The 26,076-nt window shown below is 37.4% G+C and overlaps 1 protein-coding gene across 2 annotated transcripts in view; it reads left to right on the plus strand.

Moving 5' to 3' along the window:
- Nucleotides 1–26,076, plus strand: part of LOC129216175 (5'-AMP-activated protein kinase subunit gamma-1-like) — a gene marked incomplete at its 3' end in the record, with an annotated part of 463,409 nt that overhangs the window by 17,170 nt on the left and 420,163 nt on the right. Inside the window, 1 exon segment of one of the 2 annotated variants that reach the window (XM_054850351.1) lies at nt 4,574–4,652. 2 annotated transcript variants of the gene reach the window in all.

Genomic DNA, 26,076 nt, shown 5'->3' on the forward strand with positions numbered 1-26,076 from the left:
CAGCCCTGCTTATAACCACTTAATCAATGTGATTTTAAAGCTAATCACTAAATTATCAAGAGATGAAGAATGTCCAAGAAGTAGCGTTTTAGGAGAAACATTTGTACGGAAATTAAAAGACAAGCTGTTTCTCCCTTTTCCTTTCTTAGGAAATTTAATAAACAAATGTATTTCTGCACTTTAAAATAAATCAAATTCTTTATTTTTTTTTAATGAAAGAAGACTTTTAATTACATAATTACCTTAACAGTGAAAATTATATTCTCCGCTAACAAAGGACGAGAAAAAACATTCCCATTCCATCATAGTATTTCTACTATTCTATCTCATTTCTTTTTCCGTCCCATTACCAAAATAATAATAATAATAATCTTTATACTAATGATCAAGCTAAAAGTCTCTGTCTGGATGCCTGAATCTCTGTGACGCGCATAGCTCTAGACCGCTCGGCCGATTTTCATGAAATTTGGCACAAAATTAGTTTGCAGTATGGGGGTTTGCCGTTTGCACCTCGAAGAGATTTTTGGAAAATTCGATTTTGTTCTTTTTCTATGATTTTATTTTTACCATAATTGGTTGGTTTAATTCCTCTGCACCGAGCGAATTATCATAACATGGACGAGTAAATTACCATATCATGGATGAGTAAATTACCATATCATGGCCGAGCAAATTACCATAACATGGACGAGCAAATTAACATAGTAGATTGGCGAGAAATTCATCATCCATTATTTGTAAATATACAGGCGAACCAAATGACCTTTTAATTTTCTACTACAGGCAAAGTCGTGCGGGTTACCACTAGTAAATGAATAAAGAAACAATAGATAGTGCTGACGATAAATAAATAAAATAATTTAAGGAATTATAAACACATTGCAGGCATAAAAAATAGCAAAATTAAATGTAAAACACAGCAGACGATAAATTTACAAAAAGCTGTATCCACAAGAGCATGAGTAGAATCAGAGCTTAATTTCTAACGTAAGAAGAGCAGGAGCTCTAAAGTCTACTACAGAAATAGTCTGAATTCTGTCTAATATGTAAATCTTCACATAAAATCGAGGGAAAAAATGCAAGAGGTGAGCTTCCATGCAAATTAAGCCAGGGATGGAATGGTGTCAGATCGATACCACTTATTAATCTTCTCTCGTCAAATAGAAACGCAATCATGAATAGTTGAGCTCTTTGGAAGGGACTTACAGCTGCTCCAAGGGTGTGGCCGATGACGTGACTGGAAATATGGAATTGAGTTTGACGCCAGACGAAAATTATGTTTCAAAAACATGTATCAATAATGGTTACATTTTTTAACATGAAAACATGTTTTTAGATTGGAGCCCCCATCGACCGAAATCATTAATTATCTTCAGGCTCTGGTAATCAGTACTTTTATATGGCTGTTTACAGGATGGAGAGAGTGCAATGGTTAGGAATACAAAGTAATAAGAGAATGTAAGAGCTTTGAATGAGCTTTGAATAATAATTTGAAGTCTTCGAAAAATAGGGATTTTATTTCGAAATCTAAGTATCATAATCAATAGTTTTTAATTATCTTCGGAGAATTACGTTAAATAGCCAAACATAAAGACGGGAAAATTACGAATTCATTGATACCTGGTTCGATGGTCAGTTTACTGGCGTTCGGGAGAAGTAACTCCGACATAGATAGATACATAGATGGTACAATTCGCTCAGTTTTTAATTACGTAAGATTATATAATTTCTGTGGTTAGGACATCGGACTTGTGATTGGAGGATCATGGGTTCGATGTCTGAGGCGATAAAAACCCACAAAGTACATTACGAAAGTTCTGTGTTCGATCGTTAAGCAGTTTACCACTATGGATATAGGAATGTGGAGAAAGTTTCCTTCCCCTCCATCCTCATGTCCAAGTTGTGAAAGAGAAGATGATTTGTGACGTTTTCAAATTTAATGCTTGCTATCTCTTTGACGTTTTCTTCGTTATGCACCACTCCTATTGTTTATCCCTATATCAAAAAGTGATAAACAATGCGGAGGGTGCATCCCTAAAAATGTAAATACAGATTAATGCCACATTGTTTGCGGACTTACTTTTCAATCTCAAATATATCTGTGAATGTAACTTGTATAGTGTATGTATCTATGTATGTATCTATGTCCAAGTTACTTCTCCCGAACGCCAGCGAACTGACCATCGAACAGGTATCGATGGATTTGTAATCTTCCCGTCTTCATGTTTGGCTATTTAACATAATCCTCCGATAAAAATTAGCGCAGATATCAATCAAAAACTATTTATTATAACACTTAGATTTCGACATAAAATCTGTAATTTTCGAAGGCTTTCCTCCATTCAAATTATTATTCAGTGCTTCATCTCAACTTTCCGTAACAGTGCTTTTATTCAAATTTGTAGCTTGAAGAAAATCATTGAGAAGAAAGATCTGTTGCCATTTTTTTCTCTCGAATATGAAGAAACAAAATTCTGGCTTTTGTTTTGAAGGCTTTTCCTGTAATCGGAAAATTTAAAATGCTACCTTTTTAGTTATTTTTCCGAAATCTGCCGCAAAATGTCACCGATTTTTTTTTTCTTTTTTGCTCAAGCCTGATTGACGCGTCACTTGACACAACTTTTACTTTCGACGTAGACCGTGCAAAGCCGGGAGACGCAGCTAGCAAAAGTAATAAAAGGAGTTTCTTCGCTGAAGATCTACAAAAAGATTCGCCTGCAACATACGATGCTTCCAAGATTCTTCTATATAAAAAACATTTTTTACCACGTGAAATTTGTTTTCGGACAAAATGCTCATGCTAGTGAGGCCGATATTCTGGTTTTACATCGGAAAAATAAGTGAAAAAAAAAAGTTTTTGAAGATTTTTTAAACATTTTATTGGGAGTAACCCTAAGTGCCTTTACAGAGCCGGCTTTAGTAGTTCTGCCGCATAGGCGATATTGACAAGTGCCACCCAGCTCCCATTGAATAATTACATAAAATAATAATATATGTATTAATAAAATAAAAATAATTGTAAAGTGCTTAAAATTAAAATTAATTAAATTCCAAACTGAGTTTTGCTTATCCAAGCACTGGTACACATTTTAAGTTATCTTTTGCAACATTAAGGTAGTGCAACTTATGGCACTGAAACAGATATTAATAATTCTGAGAGACTTTTGGCGGCAATTTGCCGCCTCTAAAATTAAATTGAACTTGTTAAATTCCGAACTATGTTTTGCATATCCAAGCACAGGTACACACTCTAAATTATTATTATCATTATTATTTAGCATTGAAGCAGTGAACTTTATGACACTGAAACAAAAATTTATACTTTTAAAAAATATATTTTATTTTCGAAATCTGCCGTCCTAGGTGGCCGCCTAACCCAAGAGCCGGGCCTGGTCTCCTATCTCGTGGAACCTTTGCCAAATGATTTTGGACTTTGTTTAACAATTTTTAAAAGAAAGCCAAAAAAGACTAGTTTTTTTTTTCTTTTCTTTTCTTCCCCCCCCCCCCCCCCACTGCAAGTTTTAATTAACTGGCTTACGATTTATATTTTATGAATTTCTTGTCCACTCTGCATTATGTGTCTATATTTAGATATTTAAACTGCGTAGTTTCATTCATCATGCTTTGCATTATTTCGTGCAATAGTAATTTAAAAAGGGATGTTGCTTTGAGTCATGAATATTTTGAGGAGAACGATTTCTCGTGCTCATTTCCGTAATATCTACAAGTGCTCGAAAAAAACTTTTTTTTTTTTTTTGTAATTTTTTGCAGTGTTGCAAAAATTTTTAAAAAAAAAGGACTGCATCCACATTTTAATTGGTTTAGTTTCAAATCATGCGTTCGAAGTGGTCAAATTTTAAATGGTATTTTAGCATTAGAACAAGTTCAAAAATTAGTTATTAGATTGTGAAAACTTTTCCCAAAAATACTGTTTTGAGTTACATCTTTATATAGGTTTCACTTTTTGTCAAATCATAACTCAAAATCGGGCGATGCTTCCTGCTTTAAAAAAAAAATGAATAAACAAAAAGAGCTCATTAAATTTGGAGCTCGAAATTTTGCCTCAAAAATTCTGTCTGCTTCTTAAGCGAGGAAAATACTCCTTGACTTTTGCCAGCTAAGCTACGTTCATAACTGCAAATTCCAATTAATTTATAGATATTAATAGTTTGAGAATGAACATAGGAAGTGGTCATTTTACTAAAATTTTAGGTTTTGTCATCAACAGTCAATTCATAATGATTAAGCAACAAGGGAAGGAAATCATAATCATCAAATCGATTCATTCCGAAATGTATCGAATTATTTCAATATCTCAAACGTTGATTCGACTTATAAAGAAATAATGTTTCAGGAGATATATTTTGGGGAAAAAAAGGAGAAGAAAGAAACTGTGTTCCAAATTTGTTGTAAAGCATCTGATTATTTCTCATAAAACCATTGGAGGTAATCGTATTTAGTTCTCCTTGTTGTCAACAAAGAACTTCACAAGACCTTTCTGATTGGTGGAGCAATTTATAAAAAAAGGACTTTTTTTATTTACGTCGGCTGTCTTTTCTGGCATAGAACAGGCCTTCTAGATCAATGCCAAGGGTGCACCGAAGGTTCTATTTGGAGGAGCAAGCAGGATTCGCCGTCAAACGATCGGCAAGGTAAGAATCGAATGGGGGTTTGTGTTTCTGATATTCTATTCCGACGCAAGTCGAAGTAAGAAGGTAATGACATGTTTAGAACAAAAGGCGTTCTTTGCACAGTTGTTGTTGTGGAAATATTCAATGATTTACTTTGTTTACTGTGTGTCAGCAACCGCAGTGCAATGACACCACTTGTCAGTCCGAGGATAATCAGTGCAATTTTCCAGGAAACGATCACCTAATTCAAAGTTAAAATAATTATTTGAATTTTTAATAATTTGTACTGTTCAGTGCTTAATGTCAAAAATTTTCTTTAAGATTAGCGTGCTTTCTTTCAAGGTAAATAAATCTAGTACCGAGATTCTTATTTTCCGAGAATGGGGTAGTTTCCTTCAGTCAAAAGTACTTTTAGTCATTGAAATGGATAGAATGAGCAAAAAAAATAAATAAATAAATAAATAAATAAATAAATAAAAAATAAAAATAAAATGGACCCAGAAGTACTTTCATTTTCCCGACAGTTTTCTTTTAATTAATTTTTTAAAATGTCCGAAATTTCAAACAAGGCCTGGTCTTGATGACGTCACAAATAATGCACTTTGCCGCATCTTTCTACTACTTTTCCACGTTATGATAATCAAGCAGCGAATTAAAATTGCGATCTACGCTTGCTATCAACCATATCGTTGCCAATGCACGTGAGTAAAGATGTGAATTAAATATTTTGTTCTGTGAATGGCATTGCATCATTTGTGATGTCACACGGCAGAAGTGTAAATAATGAAAGCTCACCGATTTAACTAATTTTTTAAAAATATTAAACTTAAATAAATGATTTTAAAAATGGTCAGATCCTATTTTTTAAGCATGCTCTTTCAGAAAAAAGTACTTTTTGGAAACGACCCCATTGCTGAGAGCTAGTGATGGGCATAATCGAGATCTTTTGATAATCGAGATCTCGGGAATCGAGTACTTCTGATAATCGAGTGATTGATAATCGAGATCTTTTTAAGTCGATCACTCGAGTGATTGATAATCGAGATCTTCTGAAATCGAGAACTCGAGCGATTGACTTCTCGAGATCTTTTGAATCGAGTACTCGAGCGATTGACTTCTCGAGATCTTTTGAATCGAGTACTCGAGCGATCTCGAGATGTTTTAAATCGAGATCTCGAGATGTTTCAAATCGAGATCTCGAGATGTTTCAAATCGAGATCTCGAGACGTTTGAATCGAGTACTCAAGTAGTTCATTTTCTGCGCTTTTCCAAAATTGAGTTGACTGCTACGGGGGTGCCCACTAAAAGGGGGTGGGGCATGGCGCAGCCTGTGCAACTAAAATTTTTATAGCCGGTTTTTTGAGAGGGTTTTTTAAATCTCATTTTCGGAAGGGGGGAGGGGGTCCATGGCGCAGCCTGCGAAACCGAAATTTTTAGAAGCGGTTTTTTTTTCAGTTTTTTTTTAAATCTTATTTCGGGAGGGGGGGGGGAAGGCTCTTTCTAGACGGATGCTCCGTAACATTTGAGAGGGTGCGCCATCGCCCTGCGAAAGGGGGGAGGTGGACTCCCTTGACTTCAGTTGAATTCCCGAGTTGTTTTGGCAGGGGTGCGCTCGAGATAGGAATGTGACATTTAGCCTACCATTTAAGGGTATAATAAGGGGCGAACCCTCCTGGCTTTTAGAAGTTTTAGGTTAAGTTGGGGGGTATTGACACCCCCCTTTTAGAAGGGGAATCAATACCACTCCCCCCAAATTCCATGAAAAATTCTAGTTTTTTACATTTAAGTGGGTCAAGGTTTTTTGTTGTTTTCCGATAAAATGAGCAGATACACCTTTTGTCCCCTTACCCTTACGGTAAAGTTCGAAATGCAAGCTTGTTTTAGGGGGTCGATTCGATAGATTTTAGTCTTCATTTTGGGATTGCAATCCTTGGGGGATGCAGGTTCGACCAGATTCCCTGTTAGCTTGTCAGAAACTAGGAGCTCGGCATTTGGGCGACTGAGTGATTTATTCGAACGGTTATGCATTTAAACTAATGATTTTCAGTTATCACGTGATTATTTCGAATGGTTTCGGGCTCTCAAACACGAAGTTAATAATGTAAACAAGTAGGGGAATAGTTGCTCTGCGCAAAAGTACTCATTCTTTCCTAGTTTATAGCTTTGCTTTTTTTTCTGATGCTCTTGTTGAGAGTAGCTAAGTATATTTATCTGACTAATACATGAGGAGGGGGGGGGGGTAAAATATTTCTGATTGCGTTTTGCAGAGGATTGGGATTCCCAGCGCATTGAAAAGTGTACAAGTGTGGCTTGAAGTGCATTGAAGTTCATGATTATTTTTTTTCCCTCTTGATCCGCTTTTTTTTATTTTTATTTTTCATTCGTCGACTTTAGGAATATGCAATAACAGTAAAAGTGTAGGGAGTGAAGTTGAAATGTTTCTGAGTGCATTAAAAAGAAATATTGAAGTTTGTCGTGTGGGATTAATTTTAGCTTCCACTCCTCGGCCCAATTTTTTAATAAAAATTACATTTTATACAGATTGTTTTTTTTTTTTTTTGAAATTTCATACGCAAGATATTTGTGACTTCTTGTGTGCGTAGCATTTATTTTCGCGCGGGTAGTTAAATTTAAGTATTTTGCTTGTTTTACTCGCTTCTGTTTATGTCATATTCCTTATAGTTTCGTAAATGTTGATTAGTATATTATTTACTTAACTTAAAAAATTTCAGTCAATTAATGTGCTAATTTTATGTTTTTTTTTTTTTTTTTTTGTAAAGTTGAGGCAAAACTGCTGAAAATGCTTAGGCTCGCAACGATCCATTTCGGAACTTAAGGTTCCGTAGCTACGTTTCATTTTCCGTGCGTTGGTCCTCAAAAAGGTTAAAATTGATTATCAAGTTTCTCTGAAAAGCAGATTACGTATTTGGTTTTCAAATCATCCGAGATGCTTGATAACCGAGCATTCCACAACAAGCAATATATTATACAAGAGAGAGTGTGGGGGAGGGGGGTAAATGGCGCAGACCGCGCCATTGAAGTTTTGAAGAGGAGAGGGTAACTTAAGCGGGCTTTAATTTATTTTAGGGGGGCATTTGAGGGATGAGTGTCATCGCCATGGGGGGAGGGGACACCACTGCATTATAAACACCTTGCGTTTAAACATTTCATAAACGTTTTAACATGGCTGCCACAGCGTTAACAATCGCTTTAAAACGTTTACTCAACGACGTGTGCTCTCTGAGTAACCCCATTCGAGAAAAAGCACTCGAGAAGCAATTATTTGATTCTAAAACCTTATAGAATGACAGGGGTGTCCGTCCGTCCCTGTGAGCAATGGCGCGCTTCTTATGACAATCCCCCTGCCCCAAGAAACGATAATCCGAAAAAGGGTTAAGACTACCTTAAATTTTCAGTTACACGTTTTGTACCATACCGGTCAAGGGCGCCCATATGCAAAATTTTAAGGGAAGGGGATCAGATATTTTCCCCATGGTTTAGCACGATATTTTCCCCATGGAAACCGATTTCAGTGCAGATTCGAGTTATTAAATTTGACATTTTTAATAACTTATTGATTAATTGCTGGAGAAGAAATGATTTTACATTTTTGCAAAAAAAAAAAAAAAAAAAAGTACTGAAAGCAAGGATGTACTAATTTCAAAGAAGGGAGAGGGGGCTTGAGCCCCCACTCCCCCCCCCCCTATATGGAAGCCCTTGATACCGGTTTAATATATTATTAAGTTTAACAACTCTCAAGTTTAAACCTGCTAGTTTCACCCAACGACCTGTCCATATTATCATTATCCCTCACTTTTTAATATAAATTGTACATACGTACGTATTTAATCTTAGTCAAGTTCAAAACAGTATGGAAAGCGTTTCTCTATCCTTTTTTTCAAGATTTCACCACCGGATCACACCAGGGACGGATACAGAAAACCATTTGAAGGGGGGTGGGGTCATGCTGAAGAAAGCCCTCCCCCATGAACGAAATTCCCGTTTTAGGTACGAAAAAATTCTGAAACTTTTTTGGGGGTCAATAAGAAGCCCCAAATCGGTCAGGAATAAGGCAAATAATTGGGGATAAACGTTGCAAATTAATATCATACGCAATAAAACAAGGTAGTAGTTCAAATATTTTCTTTAAAAAATAATTGATGTATTGAAAAGATAAGATACTGTCATCGTTTACATTTTATGCATAAATTGTTTGAACACAATGTGTACGGATACTATTGTCGAGAGTTTAGGGGGGGGGAGTTTAGGGAGTCATGACCCCCACGATCCTCCATTGTATCCGCCACTCACACAACACATGCCCCTCCATATATCCGCTCATATGATAATTAACAATTTTCGTTCTAAAAATATCGTTCTCGATTGTTAAGGAATCTCTCAATCATCGAAAATTCGAAGCCAAACATTCAACTATTACCCCATTCGAATAAAGCAAGAGAAAAGCAATCATTCGATTTTAAAAATCATTCCAAATCTATCCATTCCAAGAGCAAAGGGCACCACCTATGAAGCTCTTCCCCCAAGAGCAATATCCCCAAAAGAGACAAAATCCCCTAAAAATTACAATCCCGCAGTTAATGTCAAAACTCTCCCCCCCCCTCCCCTCTTATTTGCACCTATAGGAATGAATTACACGAGAAGTTAACCACTTGTTTTATTAAGAAATAACTAAGTACCTTTGTGCCGAGAAGTAACATGAAATAACAAACGTTTTGTACCCCAAATATACAGAGTACTGCAGAAACGTGTTTTGGAGTTTTAAGGTACACTTTTTTCAACAAAATAGTAAGCTTTTACATATAAGGGGTCATTTCCTTAGTTACGTATGGATGAGTTTGGCCATTTTTGACCCCCTCCCCCCATGTAAGGGTACGTAAGGTTTTTCAAACCTTACGTACTACCTCCCTCTATTCTTACGTAAGATTCCATTTCGTTTTTAGAAATAATGAAATAACTAATCTAATATCACTGGAATCGAAATTTAATTCACTATTATTAAATTAAACCTTTTTGTGTGATGAAATATTTACTAAAAAGTTAGAATCTAGACTGAATGTGTTTTCGACATTTTTTTGTATATGATGCGATAGTAGTTAAAAATAAAACATGCTATACAATAGTGCAATTCTTTTATTATGTTTTACATTATTAATTGTTCGTAAAACAAATAAAAAAGTCATCCTAATACGTTTTTATTTTCCAGACGCAAATGAAACATCGGGTTGGAAAATACTGCGTAAGAACGCGTTTGAACCCCCCCCCCCCCCCAAAGTATGTAGACATTTTTCCAACCCCAACCCCTCGGGACCCTTACGTAATTGATGAATGGTCCGTAAAGACATCCAGTAATGTCCTTACATCCACAATCTCACTATTTTGCGTTGAAAAAAGGGTTCCTTGAAACCCCGAAACACGTGTCTGCAGTGATCTGTATATTTGGGCTCTAAAACGTTTGCTATTGCCTATTACACTTGTATCATTACCCAATAGTATAGTCGAAGGTGAACGTAAGGGGGAAGACATCCCCTCAGGTTTTCAACTTAAGTATTCCCCCTTTTTACCTGAACTATAATTTTAATGCCTCTCAAGTTAGAACCTTATTAGCGCCTGCAACCTTTACTTCCACTACCGGGACACACAACACATGTCTCCCACAGACCCGTCCATGCGTTCATTCACTAACACCTTTCGCTCAAAACATATCATTAGACTACCAAGGCATCCCAAAGAATCATTTGATAATCAATCAAGCATTCAACAGTATACATTCAATTATAACACTATTTGAATGAAACATTCGAAAGGCAATTATTTGATTGTAATACCATTTAGATCGCAAGGGTATCTATTCCTCGAGTGTGCTGGCACACTTTTTAAAATTAGGGATCCTCTCTCCCCCTCAAGAAGGACACTCAATAAAAAAGACTAACGTCCATTAGGAATTTCAATGGCGCAGTCTGCGCAATGACCCACCTCGCCTGTGGGCTCCTCAGCGCAGCCCGTCTTTCTGGGGGAAGGGTTGTTTCAATGCAAATTTTTTCGGAAGACAGAAAAAAACCTTGCTCATTCTTCATAAGTAAAATCATTAACTTTTCAAAGCCAGCCCTTTGACCCCCTAAATGACGGATCCGCCCCTGCAACTAAAACACTTCAGAAGCAGGGGTTCCCACCCGCTCAGAGGTCAAGCCCCCCCCCCCCACCCTCAATATCGCAGAGAAATCCCTCCAAAAATGAGAAAAATACCCCTTAAAACACCCCCCTAAAAATGTCAATAGCACAGTCTGCGCCATGATCCCCCCCCCCCCCCTCCATGGGTGGGCACCCTTGTCAGAAGTCAACTATATTGACATCTCGAGAACTCAAGATCTCGAGAACTCAATATCTCGAGAACTCAACATCTCGAGAAGTTCAAAGCGAGAACTCGAGCAGTTGATCGCTCGAGCACTCGGAAAGTGACAATCGAGAACTCGAGCAGTTGATCGCTCTAGTTCTCGGAAAGTGATAATCGAGAACTCGAGAAGTTCATCGCTCGAGAACTCGAAAAGTGATAATCGAGAACTCGAGAAGTTCATCGCTCGAGAACTCGAAAAGTGATAATCGAGAACTCGAGAAGTTCATCGCTCGAGAACTCGAGAAGTGATAATCGAGTTCTCGAATGATCTTGAATAATCGAGTGATTCGATTATGAGAACTCGATTATGCCCATCACTACTGAGAGCTATTCTGGAATTTAACAAATTTGTTTTGCAACAGTATAATGACATCTCTTATCATTCTGAGGATAACTGTTGCAACTTTCTAGGAAACGATCGCCTTACTCAAAATTAAATTAACTGTTCGCATTTCTTTTTGAATTTGCGCAGTTAGATGCTTAAAGTTAAGAGTTTTCTTTATGATAAGCGCGAAATTGCCTTATTTCTGATGAAGTAGTCTAATGCCGAGATTCCGATTCTCCGAGAATTGCAAAGAGCTATTCTGGGGTTTAGAAAGTTCATTTTACGGCAGTACAATGACATCACTCATCATTGTGAGGATAATCAGAGCAATTTTTCTAGGGAATGATCACCTCACCTGAAGTTAAAATAACTGTTTACATTTTTTTAATTTGTGCAGTCAAATGTTTAATGTTAAGAATTTTTCTTTATGATAAAAGTTAAATTGCTTTATTTCTAAAGAAGAAATCTGACGCTGAGACTCCAATTTTACGAGAATTGCAAAGAGCTGTGCAATAAGTTTTACCTCAGTACAATGACACCATATCATTCAGAAGATAATCGGTGCAATTTTCTAGGGAACGAACACCTTATTCGAAATTAAAATAATTATTTGCATTTTTTAAAAATTTGTAAGTTAGATGCTTGAAGTTAAGAATTTTCTAGGATAAGCGTGAAACAAGGAGCTCATAGGAGTGAGTTCGATTCTCTAGTCCGAAGTTTCTTAATTTCTTTGATTAGTGGAACCCTTTTTAATGCTCACTTTTTTCATGAAACCCCGGTGTTTCAATAGTTTGCAGTGGCGTAGCCAGTATTCTGTTTCGGAAACTGCCCAGGTTCTTACCTCAAAGAGACTATTACATTAACTATTTGTCATTAAATCGCTAATTAAATACACATAATTATAGATCATTTTGATTATTGATGATGGCTAATTATTATTTTTTATTGTAAAATAAAAGTACACTCCTATTTGATTCTGATAAGTACAAAGATTTTTTAAAAGGGATAAATAACTTCAGAATTTATGTCTGAGTTATGTGATTAAAATATCTTCTTAATTAGGAAAAGAAATAACTGATGTGCTTTACCAACAAAAGTGTCAATAATTCACTTAAATTTAAGTAAAACATTTTTTTAAATCTTAAAGTTAAAAATTTTAAAATATCTCTTTTTTTTAATCATTTTTTTATTTATTTACAAATTAGAACTTTTGATGTCACGGTGTGTTCCCTCTGACAGAACTAGAGAAGCTGTATATACAGGGCATATACTAATTAGTATATACGCTGTATATACTAATATCTAGAAAAATAATCCCCATTGAAAATTATTACTAACACAAAAAACTTGACATTTGTGCGGCCAAAACTCAAGGAGATATTCCAGTTTAAAGTTTTAAGGGACCATTCAGAAGATGAGAGTGGAACTTATCGTTCTTTCAGAAGAATGATAGGTCGTCAAAGTAAGAAAAATCAGGTATTAATATTTTTCATTGCTATTCAAAAATAAATGCGAATGTTATGCCGTGAAAACACACTACAAAACCTCGAACAATTTAAAAAATCACACTCTATATATATATATATATATATATATATATATATATATATATATATATATATATATATATATATATATATATATATATATATATATATATATATATATATATATAATTTTAAACACTCGTTGACCACTATATTTTCCCCCAAAAGGTGTTATTGACGGCGAGTGAAAAGTGGTGTAAGTCACAAAACGCTGCGTTTCATATCTTGGTGAATGTTAAACGTATTGATTTCAAACTTTTTTGTGTTAGTAATTTCTTTTAATGGAGATTATTTCCCTAAATATAAGTTAGAGGACCCGGGGTCCGTATAAAAACTTAAATTTTGCATTGTTTGACTCATTTTTATTTTTATTTCAAACTTTCAATATCTTGACGCTGCATCTGATTTTGAACATTTTTGCAATTCGAAATATACATCTTGGACTAACGTTTGCAAAAATAGAGGTCTTACAGGTTGAAACGTATTACCCTGTATAGGGGTCTTAGACATAACTTACCCATTTAGACCCTTGTGACCAGTACTCCTCCTTAAATCGCTCATTAAGTGCTTAAATTGTCCTTTCAACTGCTGCCATAGATATTTTTGACTTTTAACTCCAGAGTCCCCCGTACCTGCCACTATTTGTGCCTTAACCTGTTGGATGGAGCCCTGAAGACAGTTCTGATTTTTTGAACCAGACCAGTAACCGAGTAAATCCCTGGTCCAGCACCGCTAGAGGTATCGTTTCTCTTGGAGGACTTTGTGACTACGAGCGTATTTAACGTCTCCCAGTCACCATTAATGAAGACGGTGGATCGTGGACCAGCGAGGATCGAACCCGGGACCCTCCGGTCACATGTCGGATGCCTTGCTGATCAGGCCACCACGGTCTTGCCATAGATACTGGGAGCGTGGCTAGTATCAAGGGCAAAATATTTGAAATTGATGTCAAAAATCGTAATTGATGGCAATATTTGGCAATTTTGTAGTTGAGGGATTTGAGGTGCTTTCCTGAAATTTGTTCAACATTGAAGACACTTTTAAACTATTTTTGGCGATATTAGGGAGTCAATAGTTTCTTCCGAATCTTTTTCAAAATTAAAGATTTTAAAACCCAATTTTATGTTATCTTTAACATTAGGTGAGACATAGGCGTTTTGGGATTGATCTCAAAAACGTTTCGAAGTAAAAACCTTAAAGACACTATTTGATGCTATTTTTGATAGTCAAAAATTTGCATTATTTTAGGCGAGAAATTAAATTGTCCCCTTAGTGAATATCCCAAGTGGGTAATAATGCTTAGATTAGATGCAAAAGTGACAGTAAATGTATTTTTGAAAAAGTGTTATTTTTGTCGATGTTTTTAATGACAAATTTGAAAGGGGTGGAAAGAAAAGATACAAATCTCATGGAACCCCTGAGGGAGCTCCGTGGTACCCTGAGTCTCCACGGAACACAATTCAAGAAACACTGCTCTAGTCCGATACTCTGGGTTTTACACCGAAAAATAATTGAAAAAATTGTAAAACATCCTAACGAAAGAGGATCGTTTTTGATGATTTTTAAAATATTTTAGGGTGGAATGCCTCCACGAGTCTCCCTACTTGCCAAAAATCTTCATGCTTTTGAACGTTTCGCCTCTCTAGCCTCTCAGAAGGATGTTGTATTGGTTAAAATAATGCTCGCTTCCCCTCCAAATGAAAATAATGGCTATAAAACTGTCGAAAAAGAAGTTGGCGGGGGAGGGGGGCATTTCCAAAGAGTGGTTCGTGATGGAGGAAATGGTTGGATTTGGGGATTATTTTGCATAAGAATCAGAAAGAATGGTGGCAGTAGCATTATGAAGGTTTTATTTATTTATTTTTGGCTTCGCATTATAATTTGCCGGTGCTGTTTGTTTAAAAAAGAAAACAAATATGAGGTCTTACACCGAATTTTTTTTAAACTAAAAAATAAAATGCTTTGGAAAAAATTAAATGGGCAGTAGAGGGAAATGTTTTCTTTTGTCTCACGTGAAAAAATTAAAAGAAAAGATGATTAAGTTGATTTGGATACTAAACGTTTGAAAATTGTATAGGAATTATTATGCTCTTGATATGTATGATACTTCTAGCTTGTTTTATTTTACTTATTTATTATTATTACTATTATTTCAAAACTAGTGCAAAGGAAAACGACTTTTAAATTGGAAGTTCGTCAAGTTTTGATAACCATTCTATGATAAAAGACACCTACTGTGGTCTAGGTTTTGACTCTAAATCATTACTTGTGAATTTTACTTTAGGAATAATTCAGTTTAATATTTTAATAACATAATTCCTCTACACTAATTCATCAACTATTGTATTTCTTCCAAAAAAAGGGAAGAGGGATTTTATGTTTAAGTTTATGTTTACTGTACTCAATTGATAGAATATTGTTTTAAAAAATGATTTTGTTTCTTTGGATTTTATAACATACTTAATGCCGTAGAGAGCCAGGAAAATTCAAGCTATCATTAATAAAAAGCCTAAATTAATTACTTTTTATCCAAACGATACAAAAATTGACACACCCAAGTAACATTGTAAGGTTTTTGAAATTGAAGGAGAGACTTGGATTCATATTGAAACGCGAAGTTAAAATAAGTGTCCTTCACATTATATTCCACTCTTCGATGTGCAATAAAAAACTTACTATTGTGGTGAACCCGGCAAGTTTAAGGCAAAATTAATAAACCATCTAAATTAGTTATTCCAATTCAAACGATACAAAAATTGACACACCCATGAAACATTGTAAGGTGTTTCAAAATTGAAGAAAAGAATTGAATTCATATTGATGCGCAGAGTTCAAGTTCATGTCCTTTCCATTGTATTCCTCTTTTCGATGTACTGCAACAGAAACTTAATATTGTAAAGTGCCTGGCAAGTTCAAAACGTAATTAATAAAAAAACCAAATTAATTGTTTTAAATCCGCGCGAAATAAAAAATTGACGCATCCATAAAACATTGAAAGATTTTCAAAACTGTGGAAAAGAATTGGACTGATATTGATAAGCGCCGAGTTAGAGTAAGTGTCTTTCACATTGTATTCCTCTCTTTGCTGTGGAAAAAAAAACTCTATGTTGCAGAGAGTGTGGCAAGTTTAAGACATAATTAATTAACCAAAATTAATATTTTTAACCCAAACGATCTAAAAATTGACACATCCATGAAACGTTGTAAGGTGTTTCAAAATTGAAGATAAGAAGTGGATTCATATTGATACGAGGAGTTAAAGTAAATATCCTTCACATTGCATTTCTCTCTTTAATGTACAAAAAAAAAAGAACTTTATGTTGTAGAGAGCGTGGCAAATTCAAGACATAATTAATTAGCCAAAAATAATATTTTTAACCCAAACGATCTAAAAATTGACACATCCATGAAACATTTAAGGTGTTTCAAAATTGAAGATAAGAAGTGGATTCATATTGATACGAGGAGTTAAAGTAAATATCCTTCGCATTGCATTTCTCTCTTTAATGTACAAAAAAAAAAAAAAAAAGAACTTTATGTTGTAGAGAGCGTGGCAAATTCAAGACATAATTAATTAGCCAAAAATAATATTTTTAATCCAAACGGTAGAAAAATTGACACATCCATGAAACATTGTATAAGGCTTTTCAAAATTGAAGCAAAGAATTGGATTCATATTGATACGCAGAGTAAATGTCCTTCACATTGTATTCCTCTCTCCGTGATGTAGGCTGCAAAAAAGTCCCGCCCTTTGAATACATTTCGAAATTATCTTCAGAAGCAGGCCTAGTTCAAGGACGCTGCTCCTCTTCGCGTTTTTTCAAGTCGTGCAGCTGATATATTCTTTTTTCTACACCCCATGCGGCTTACGTTGGAGGAATGCTTTGAAGAGAGAAAATTCGAAAATATCCTATCAAAATAAGCAGAGCGCCTTCCTGGCTCAATATTTTAAAAGATGTATGCCAGATTTTCCTGGAATTTTAAAAGAACGGAAGGAGTTAGAGGTGTGGTTAGTTTGGTGGAGAGGATGTTTTGGCGTGAAGCGACAATTAAGTATACAGTGCCAAAATAATTGATAGATGGGGCACCCTGGTGAGAGGTCACAAGAGGTCACTGTGACCTTCTAAAAAAGTTTCCTTGCTAGGCAAATTTTATTGGGCATTTCGGCAGGCATTTTTAAAATGCTTTTTATTGCAAAAACTAGAAAATCGCCGGTCAAGGTACGACGGGTGAAAATTGCTTCTACATTTGTACGAAGCAAATGGCTGTTTGAGGATATTTTGATAGTTGAAATTTTAACCCTTACTCCAGTTGATTAACCCTAAACTCCAGTAGGTGGCGTTCATTGTTGGTCACTTTTCCGTTTCTTCCTTCTCCTAAAATGAATCTTACCAGTAAAACAGTTAAACTACCGGGTCCAGTTCAGCCTTGTCAAAATAAAGAATTTCCCTGCATTTCAAACATTAATGCTATTGTGCGAGTTTTAGTGCTGATGACGTCAGGAGCGTCTCTCGGTCAGTGAATTGGCTATTAAATATATGAGGATTGCGTTTTGAATTTTTTTTTCATATGATAATAATGCTTTGACGTCTCTTCCAGTGAGATGTTTGTGATGAGTAATAAATCCTGAGAGCAAGAAATGACGACCTATTTTTTTTTTTTTTTTTTTTTTTTAATTTATTGAGTCGAAAAGTATTTGAAAATTGCACATTTGTTGACGCGCGAGTGTTATCACTTCCAAAGATATTGTAGTTCAAATTCAAGTTACTGCAGACGAACCAAAAATGGAAGCAATGGCGATAATGACAAATGGGAATTCTTTGAAGCTGAGCGACCCTTTACAGAATGGCTTTTAATGTACAAAAGAAACTTCAAAGTCAAGGGTGCAAATGATGATTTTTCGGGCCGTGAGTATTCCTTGAAAGCAAAAAAAAAAAAAAACACACACACACACACACACACAAGAAACACAAAACGACAATGCAAATCTAACTAGCCATCTTCTTTGGAGCTGTCCCAAAATTTTGTGAAAAGTAAGCAAAAAAACAAGTACGCATGAGTTTTTCTGATTTTTTCACTAACTCGTTTTTAACGAGCTCTTGGTTATAACGAGCAAATATCATGGTCCCTTCCCGTTCCTTATAGTCGAGTTCAACTGTATTTGTTATGATCACGATAAAAGCCATTTGCAGAAACAAGATACCAAACGAGTGGGGTCCTATTGCAGGGGTGCCCACCCCCCTAGGAGCAATAATGCATCCCCTAAATATCGCAAAGACGCCCCCAAAAGCAAAAACCCCCCTCAAAAAATAAAAAAACACCCCTTAAAACACCCCTCCTAAAAATTTCAATTGCACAGGCTGCGCCATGACGCCCCCCGTGGGCACCCCTGCCTATTGGAACTCGAGATTACGAAAAACAAAATTTGAATTCAAGACGTCAAAATTCAAATGCATGCCTGGGGATGGTTGCAAGATGCTGTGTGCTGAATGCTAGATGGTTTTTGAAAAGAATTCTTTGATACTTTCCTGCACCTATTTCATTTTTTTATTTATCTATATTTTTTTCTAAATTTAGACTACAAATAATATAAGACGAACGCATTTTGTTTTACTCTTTTTTTGAGCAATCATTTGACTGTTTTGATGTGCTATCATTTTATTTTCCCACCAGCACCTTCTGCAGCATCACCGTCGACCGGCTTCTCACGATGCTGCTCCTCTAGCGAAAGCCATCTCCAGGTTACGTCAATATCCTACACTTACACGCATACATACACGCACGTAAAAACAAACACATACATACATACACCTACACACATACACATACACGCATACATACAGACACCTACACATACACACACACCTACACACAACTACCCACACACTCATGCCTGCACACAGACACAAACACATATGCCTACATACACATACACATTCCCCCTCCCACCACAAACACTCATACACACAACTACCCACACACTCATACCTGCACACGGACACAAACACACACGCCTACATACACACACTCACTCGAGATTGCGAAAAACATAATTTGAATTCCAGATGTCAAAATTCAATTTTTTTTTTTTTTTGAGCAATCATGATTGCTTATTGTTCTCATTTGACTGTTTTTGGCGTGCTATCATTTTATTTTCCCGCCAGTACCCTATGCAGCATCACCGTCGACCGACCGTCTCACGATGCTGCTCCTATAGCGAAAACCGTCTCCAGGTTGCGTCAATATCCTACACTTACACGCATACATACACGCACGTACAAACAAACACATACACACACATACATACACATACACACATACATACACACATACATAAACACATACACACATACACAAACACATACACACACGCATACATACATACACCTACACATACATACACACATACACACAACTACTCATACACTCATGCCTGTACACAGCCACAAACACATATGCCTACACACACATACACATACCCCCTACACACAAACACACATACCCCCACACACAAACACACATACCCCCACACACAAACACACATACCCCCCACACATACAAACACACACGCCTACATACACACACACACACTCGTGATTGCGAAAAACATAATTTGAATTCAAGATGACAAAATTCAAATGAATTTTTTTTTTTTTTTTGTTAGAAATTCAACTCTGAAGATTACACATGTTTCATAATGGTTCCCATTCACAGAAAGGTGAATTTGGCGCATGAATCAAAGGTAACCCGTTTTGATCTGAACAGGCTAATTCATAACTAACTTAAGGCTAGTGTTTAAAAATAACTTCTAGTTTAAACTTGTGTCGGTTATAAAGTTTTTAGAAGATGCCATACTCAAGGTTGAAAAAAATGTTGATATTACTGCAAAAACTTTTTAAGCATAACCTTCCGAAATGTTTTTTTGACTGTAGATGCAAATAAAACAACTTTCTGTTGAATCCATTCAGAATGGCGACAAACATCGTATTTATCACCATTCTGAATCGACTTGACTAAACAACACTCTGTTTTAAGAATACACACCCTCACAAACGAACCGCACGAATAATGTAATAAAAATAAATAAATAAATAAATAAGTAGCAATCGAGAGAGTATCTTGAGATTTTTTTTTTTGGTGTATAAATTATTTGCCCTCATGGCTCCGTTGTCGAGATATAAATTTAAAGACTTGGCGAGGAATATGAGGTATAAGCGATTTCACCGTCTGCATGGGGCATGACAGTCATCTGCAAAGCATGTAAAAAGTGTCTTCCATAACTCACCGTAACTCTCTAAGTTTCGCGACTTTTCTAGAAATTTCGGCAGATTTTCAAGACCTCGTGTTTTGATGCCGGGGACACGAGGGTAAATAATTCTGCACCAAGAATTATGTTTCACTGTATTCTTTTGAATGCTTCTTATTTATAATTTTTTCATTATTACACTATCGTATGGTTTTCTGGTTTGAAGAATTTCGTCCTTTACAACGATTCTCTCCTCGCTGAATCGGAAATTCGTACTCAAATCTCAAGAAACCTTCCTCAATTTGTTCCTTTCGTCAAAAAGGCCGAAAATTTCGTGAGATCTGAAGATGCATCTCTGAGAATGGATAGTCATAACAGAGAACAAAAATGTTACAGCCTTTGCTCGTTAAAGTTTATTGCAAATGATCTTTCGACGGTCTTATTAACAATAACTGAAATTTCACTCATCAAAATGAACAGCTGAAATTTCTCCATCTAAAGAGTACGATGATTAAGTCTGCTGAAGCAAATTGGGAAATTAAAAAAAAAAAAAAAGAGCTGATATGTGTATCACATGACTTCCTTTTACGCCAATTAAATGATAATAGTGCCTTGGAGTAAGCAAGGAAACACAAAATATTTTCACTCCTAGTTTGTTGCGAATCGAAGAAAAAAAGAGTTCTACACAGATTTATTTCCCCACTATTGGTAATTTTAATGTGATTCAATGGTTTACTTTCTAAATATCGCCAATAATGGCCGAATTAAAGCCAAATTGGAATAAAAACCGACAAATTTGTTGTCTAGTTGGCGACAAAACCTGGCGATGTAGCGCTAAGTGTCCGCTAAATTATAACACCACTTGAGTTTGCATCGAAATCAACAATGATTTCCCCCACAAAAAAGTGTAAAAAAATCCTTTTGTAACATCCGAATGCAACCAAAAGAGGAGAGGCACAACTAGAACCCACTAGGAGTCTACTAATAAAACTTTCTACGGCATACCGTTTTTGATTTATGCGAGATACATACGTACGGACGTCACGAGAAAACTCGTTGTAACTAACTCGGGAATCGTAAAAATGAATATTACGAGCGTTCATACGTTCTTAGGAGTATATGCACTATGATATGGTCGGGTAGAAAAAACTCAACATTCATTCGGGGGTGAGCAAAATGGAAGTTAAAGCCAATCTTTGAGTGAAAATTTTTTCATGAATACAATACGTACTTTCTTTACTATGTAATAAAAGGAAGTAAAAAAGAAAAATAAAACTTTTTTATAAAATTTCACGGGGAAGTGATTAAACATATTGTTACAAATCCTGTAAATAGTAATTATTGTAGTAACGTAACCTGTAAATAGTTTCCCGTAATGAATATACAACCCCTTTTTCATTCGGCTAAAGTATACGACCCCTATTTTCTTTTCTTTTCATTGATAACGGTCTACGCATTTCGGGAAGCCGAAAGAAGCGTGTGGAATATTTGAGAAATTTCTTTTCGGTGTCTATATAAGCGTTAGCGATGGATAAACAGTTGAGTTTCGATTGAGGATTTCGAACTGAGAGTGTGTATTTGCTCTGTTTATAGCGAGGCATTTCGCTGTGTTGTTTTCGTATTTGGAAGTAAATACGTGTGTAAACGTTGAGTTTACGGTGTTGTGTGATAATTGCTTAATTGCTGATGAATAATTTAGCAGTTGTTGAAGATCTTTCCTGTACATAGTGTAAATAAATTTCCTGTGTTTTTATCAAGAACTGTGTCTTCATTTCAAGAAAGTGGAAGTCGCACCGAATCCGTTACAATTTGGCGCCCAACGTGGGGCTTCTTCTGGACTTTCTTGGAGTAAGTGTGACTTTGGACATTTTTTCATAAAGACTTTTTTTGAATTAGGACTTTATTTTTATGGTGATTACTCGCGCAATGGATGAACCATTAAAACAACTTCTTGACGCAATCACCTCTGTTAAGAGTGATATGGCGGCTAATTAAGAACAATTAAAAAGTGACTTGACTGCAAGTTTTACAGCTAATCAAGAACAATTAAAAAATGATATGGCAGCTTATCAAGAACAATTAAAAAATGATATGGCAGCTAATCAAGAACAATTAAAAAATGATATGGCGGCTAATCAAAACCAATTGAAAAGTGATTTAACGGTGCTGAAAAATGACCTAGTTTCTAACCAAGAGGAAATTAAAAACGATCTTACTTCGGTAAAGACTGTGATGGAAAATAAATTTAATGAGATAGAGCATCGAGTTGATGCTATTGAAGGAAAGTTTGAGGCAGTTGAAGGCCGATTCATCGCAGTGGAAAATAAAATCGAAGAGAAATTTGAAGAAAAATTAAGTTCCGTTGAAGGCCGATGCAATGCTGTAGAAAATAAACTGGAAGAAGAAGATAGAAAATTTCCTCAACTTAAAGAAGACATCTTTAAAGACCTGGAAAGGAGATTGGCGACCGCGGAAAGCAGCTCTGTACAGTTTGGCGCTCCCACATCGGTTGCTCGACCGTCCCTTAAACTTGCCACATTTGATGGGAAAACTTCGTGGCAGGTTTACAAAACTCAATTCATGATAGTGGCGGAAGCGAACGGATGGGACTCTGCTACCAAGGCCTGTCATCTTGCAGCATCCCTGAGAGGTGACGCAGCGGACATTCTCCAGACCCTTCCGGACAGCCAGCGCCTGGATTTCGCCGCCCTCACATCTGCGTTGGAGCTTCGCTTCGGTGAGAAGTGCCAGAAAGATTTCAGCCGACTCCAGTTGAAGTCCCGTTTCCAGAAAACCGGGGAAACCCTGCAAGAGCTTGCGGCGGACATCGAGAGACTGTCTCATCTTGCTTTTTACGACTGCCCTGCGGATGTTCGAGACAACCTGGCACTCAACTACTACATCGACGGGGTTCGAGATCCGGAAATCCAGAAAGCTCTACGGATGGCGGATGTCAAAGACCTGAATTCTGCTGTTGTGTATGCAATGAGATACGAGGGCGCCCAAGAAGCAACCCGTGTGGATCGCCATCTAATCCGGACTCAGGAAGCTGATGAGTCTGATTCCAGGTTGTCCCATCTCGCTGAACTTGAGAGACAACTCGGTGACTTGACAAGACATCTGAGCAGCATAACAGCCCAAAAGAAGCAAGAGCAGAAGTGCTGGAAATGCGGTAGCGAAGGACACCTGCGAAGGAGTTGTCCGGCTCGCCAAGCTACGCGAGGGAAGGAAATCACCACCACCAGAGCTCTGCAGATTTCCTCTTCTAGTAGTGGCAGTGATGGACTTTTCATTTACGCACATGTAAATGGGAACCCCTGCAGACTGATTGTCGACACTGGAGCCGATGTGACAATCATTAGGACAGATGTGGCTCGTGAATTTGGATTGAAACTGCTGTGGACATCGCCACGCGTAAGTCTCCAGACTGTGACAGGTGACAAGATCGAGATTGACGGTAAAGTGGACTTGGAAATAGTGTTTGGGAATGCCACCTACCATCATACGGCATTCGTCGCTAATATCACGGACCCCTTCATTCTCGGATTGGACTTTTTGAAGAAATATGACTTCACTCTCGACTTCAAGACTAATGAGCTGCACTCGATGAGAGAAGACATAGCTGTTTTCCCCGCAGAAAGTGATGTAAAATCCGCTCATCAAATAATAGCCCAAACAGATTTATCAATTCCCTCAAGGTCAGAATCATTAATACCCGACTCCATTGAAGAAAGCAATAGTTTTCGATTTGGACTCATTGAATACCCTAACCTAAGCAATAACCTAAAAGGAGTGCTGGTAGCATCTACGCTTGTGGACCTTTCCAAGGATGTAATTCCTGTGAGAGTCGCCAACGTGAGTGAAAGGCCAAGGAATATCCGGAAAGGTGAAGTGTTAGCAACTTGTACTCCAGTAAACTGCATCATTAGAAGAATCAATTCCCCCGAGACTGTGTCTTCCGAGTCCTTGACATCGAAGTTAATTGGGAGTGCGGCATTATCGAAAGATCAAAGAACTGCTGCGGAACAATTGGTGGATGACTTCAAGCATCTGTTTTCATCAGCATCGGAGGATGTGGGCCGGACGGATTTAACGAAGCATAGGATCTATACTGGAGAACACCCCCCTATTAAACAGCATCCAAGACGACTACCGTTTGCCAAGAAGGAAGAGGTCGAGACCCTCCTGAAAGAGATGCAGGAGAATGATGTCATCGAACCCTCGTCCAGTCCTTGGGCCTCTCCCATCGTCTTGGTCCGAAAGAAAGATGGCTCCACCAGATTTTGTGTCGATTACCGACGGCTGAATGAAATCACCAAGAAAGACAGTTACCCTCTTCCACGGATAGACGACACCTTGGACACTCTTTCCGGACACAAGTGGTTTTCGACCCTGGACTTGAAGAGCGGCTACTGGCAGGTTGAGATACACCCTGATGACCGAGAGAAGACAGCGTTTACAGCTGGGCAAGGCTTATGGCAGTTTAAAGTGATGCCCTTCGGCCTCTGCAATGCACCAGCTACGTTCGAGCGTCTTATGGAGACAGTGTTAAGAGGACTTTCCTATGAATCCTGTCTGGTCTACTTAGACGATATCATCATCGTGGGACGCAGTTTCGAAGAACATCTGGCAAATCTTAGGAAGGTGCTGCAAAAGCTTAAGGAAGCCAATCTGAAGTTAAGCCCGTCCAAATGTAATTTGTTTCGCCGGGAAGTGAACTACCTTGGTCACATCATCTCTTCTGAAGGTGTACAAACCGATCCAGAAAAGGTATCTGCGGTCAAGAGTTGGAGTCGTCCCGAAAACATCCATCAGCTGCGAAGTTTCCTGGGGCTCTGCACGTACTACAGGAAGTTTGTAAAGGGTTTTTCCAACATTGCACGACCTTTGCATAAGCTGACGGAGAGCAAGCAAAAGTTTGAATGGTCCAAAGAATGCGAAGATGCATTTCTACGACTGAAGGAGGGTTTAACATCAACGCCTATCCTCGCCTATCCTCAGCCTGAAAAATCCTTCATCCTGGACACTGATGCGAGCAACGAGGGCCTCGGAGCTGTTTTATCCCAAGAAATTGACGGAAATGAACATGTCAGCGCTTATTGGAGCAAATGCTTATCAAAGTCGGAGCGGAATTACTGCGTCACCAGAAAGGAGTTACTGGCCATAGTGAAAGCTGTAGAACACTTCCATCATTACCTCTACGGCCGAAAATTTCTGCTTCGGACAGATCATGCCTCATTAACTTGGCTTTTGAACTTCAAAAATCCGGAAGGTCAGATAGCCAGATGGATACAGCGGCTCCATGAATATGACATATAGATCAAGCATCGAAAAGGGTTATCTCACGGTAATGCTGACGCTTTATCAAGGAGACCCTGTCCTGAGAACTGCCACTATTGTTCCCGAATCGAGAAACAGTATGGAACGACTAGCCCTACTGCCTATCAGGTGACAGTGACTTCAACATCATCAGAACCTGATCCATGGAGTGACGACCAAGTTCGAAAAGATCAACTTGAAGACCCCGACATAAAACCAATTTTGAAATTCATGGAAAGTGACAGTCGGCGACCTAGCTGGCAGGACGTTTCCTTCTTCAGTCCTGCAACAAAAAGATACTGGGCTTTATGGAACTCGCTCCATTTACGGAACGGCGTGCTACACCGAAAATGGGAATCTGACGACGGCAAAACATCTAGGTGGCAGTTACTACTTCCCCGATCAAGGATTTCAGATGTTCTGAAAGAAATACATAGTAGTGCGACTGGAGGACATTTTGGTGTGTTGAAAACCCTCAATAAAGTTCGGGAGCGCTTCTTCTGGAGCAAGGCGAAGGATGACGTGGAGAAGTGGTGCCATTCTTGTGACGCCTGTGCTGCTCGTAAAGGACCGAAGAAAAGAAGCAGAGGGAAGCT

The sequence above is a fragment of the Uloborus diversus genome, chromosome 2 (assembly GCF_026930045.1).
Source record: "Uloborus diversus isolate 005 chromosome 2, Udiv.v.3.1, whole genome shotgun sequence".
Taxonomy (NCBI): domain Eukaryota; kingdom Metazoa; phylum Arthropoda; class Arachnida; order Araneae; family Uloboridae; genus Uloborus; species Uloborus diversus.